A 2,224-nucleotide genomic window follows, 5' to 3' on the forward strand; every position below is an offset into this window, starting at 1 on the left:
TTTTTTGAGACAAAGTCTCACCCTGTTGCCCAGGCTGGAGTGCAATGGCACAATCTCAGCTCACTGCAACCTCCGCCACCCAGGTTCAAGCGATTCTCCTGCTTCAGCCTCCCAAGCAGCTGGGATTACAGACATGTGCCACCATGCCTGGCTAATTTTTCTATTTTTAGTAGAGATGGGGTTTCACCATGCTGGCCAGGCTGGTCTCAAACTCCTGACCGCAGGTGATCTGCCCTCTTCGGCCTCCCAAAGTGCTGGAATTACAGGCGTGAGCCACCTTGCCCAGCAGAAATATCTTTTAGAAACAGAAAGAAGACAAAGTCTTATGACAGGTCAGCCGGTGGTAACCTTCACCCTCTGCTGTGGGAGGTCAGGAGAGTGAATATGCTGGTTCCCAAACACCAGACCCCACCCCCACGGGAGATTTTTAATAATCAGTATGTCTAGAGGCAGGGGTAAGAAATCGTACTTTTTAAATCACCCCAGGTTATGATAATTCTGATGATTGGCAGATAGAAACCATTAGAGTAAATGCCGGGTTTCTTTCAGCTATGAACATTTGTTTTTCTCTCCTTTTCTTTTGCTTGCTGGCAATTTTTTCCCACCAGCTAGAACAAATCAGCCCAGCTGATTCTACTAGGCCTGAAAGAAAGCAAACTTGGGGATATTGAATTCCTCACAGAACCTTGGCAAAAATACAGGTGAAACATGCTTGTGGGGTGAGCCCTTCCACTATGTGCAGAATGGGACAGCTCCATTTTCACCCCTACCATCCCCATCATAAAGACCAGCCTAAATATGATTTTAAGCCTGGTTCAGCAGTCCCATTCTACAAAACGGTACTGAAATACAAAAACTGTCATGGTCAGGAACTGCTGGAGCTATGGGTTGAGCCCTGCATTTGAACACCAGACTTCACTTCCTGGTTAGTATCCTCCCCACCACATGATAGTGACAAAGCTTATTTGGCTTCCCCCAGATAGCTCCAGCTCTCCCTGGATTCATTCATTCATTCGGCATTCATTCTCCTGCAGTACCTGAATGGATCCAAATGTCACATCATTTCCCTTCATGCAGCAGGGCAGGGGCACAGTTGTGGGGAGGTGGGTGACATTCCCTCCCCTAAAACCATCCTCCTGCCACACACTGAGAGATCCCCTAGTGAGAGACTGTTCCGGAGGGCACCACTGCCTGCCGAGACCACTAGGAGGCCTTGGGACCTGCAGGGTTAAGCATCTCCAGAGCTGCTTCCTGCATCATCAAAGCTGACTTGCCCACACAGCCAAGGCTCAATGAGCTAAATATGGTCATAAAGCCTAAGCCTCATCATTGTTTGTCATCCTTCCTCCTGCATCACCTCTTGTGGCCTGTTACTTAGACTCACAGGATTGAGAGCTCGAACAAATCTCAGACTTCAAGTCTTGGGTTTTGGCAAAGCTTGGTATGTGTATGAGGGGAGTGGGGAACGCCTGTTTCAGCCAAAACAATTCTATTTATGTTTTGTTTGTTTGTTTGTTGTTTTTTGAGAGGAGTCTCGCTCTGTCGCCAGGTTGCAGTGCAGTGGCACAATCTCGGCTCACTGCAACCTCCATCTCCCAGGTTCAAGCGATCCTCCTACCTCGGCCTCCCGAGTAGCTGGGATTACAGGTGAATACCACCAATCCTAGCTAATTTTTGTATTTTTAGTAGAGATGGGGTTTCACCATGTTAGCCAGGCTGGTCTCAAACTCTTGACCTCGTGATACACCCGCCTCGGCCTCCCAAAGTGCTGGGATTACAGGCATGAGCCACTGTGCCCGTCCTGTTTATGTGGTTTTTTTTTTGTTTGTTTGTTTGTTTTGAGATGGAGTCTCACTCTTTCGCCCAGGCTGGAGTGCAATGGTGTGATCTTGGCTCACTGCAACCTCTGCCTCCCAGGTTCAAGCAATTATCCTGTCTCAGCCTCCCAAGTAAGCTGGGATTACAGGTTCATGCCACCACACCCCGCTATTTTTTGTATTTTTAGTAGAGACAGGGTTTCACCATGTTGACCAGACTAGTATCAAACTCCTGTGACCTCACCTAATCCGCCCACCTTGGCCTCCCAAAATTCAGGGATTACAGGCGTGAGCCACCATGCCTGACCTGTTTATGTGCTTTTGTATAACATGTTAAGAGTTCTGGTCAGTGTTGTGCTGGTAAAAGTTTACTAGCTGGCTCTCACTTGGAGTGCTGAAACCCTGAT

General features: G+C 48.2%; 1 long non-coding RNA gene across 1 annotated transcript in view; it reads right to left on the minus strand.

The window, feature by feature from the left end:
• Positions 1-1,306, minus strand: part of LOC108281479 — a 14,111-nt gene extending 12,805 nt beyond the window's left edge. The window contains exon 1 of the long non-coding RNA XR_001816016.2: positions 1,038-1,306. This is a non-coding gene — a long non-coding RNA (uncharacterized LOC108281479). The remainder of the gene's footprint in view (positions 1-1,037) is intronic.
• Positions 1,307-2,224: the final 918 nt, after the last annotated feature.

Source organism: Cebus imitator, unplaced genomic scaffold (genome assembly GCF_001604975.1).
Source record: "Cebus imitator isolate Cc_AM_T3 unplaced genomic scaffold, Cebus_imitator-1.0 Scaffold228, whole genome shotgun sequence".
In the NCBI taxonomy this organism is placed as follows: Eukaryota; Metazoa; Chordata; class Mammalia; order Primates; family Cebidae; genus Cebus; species Cebus imitator.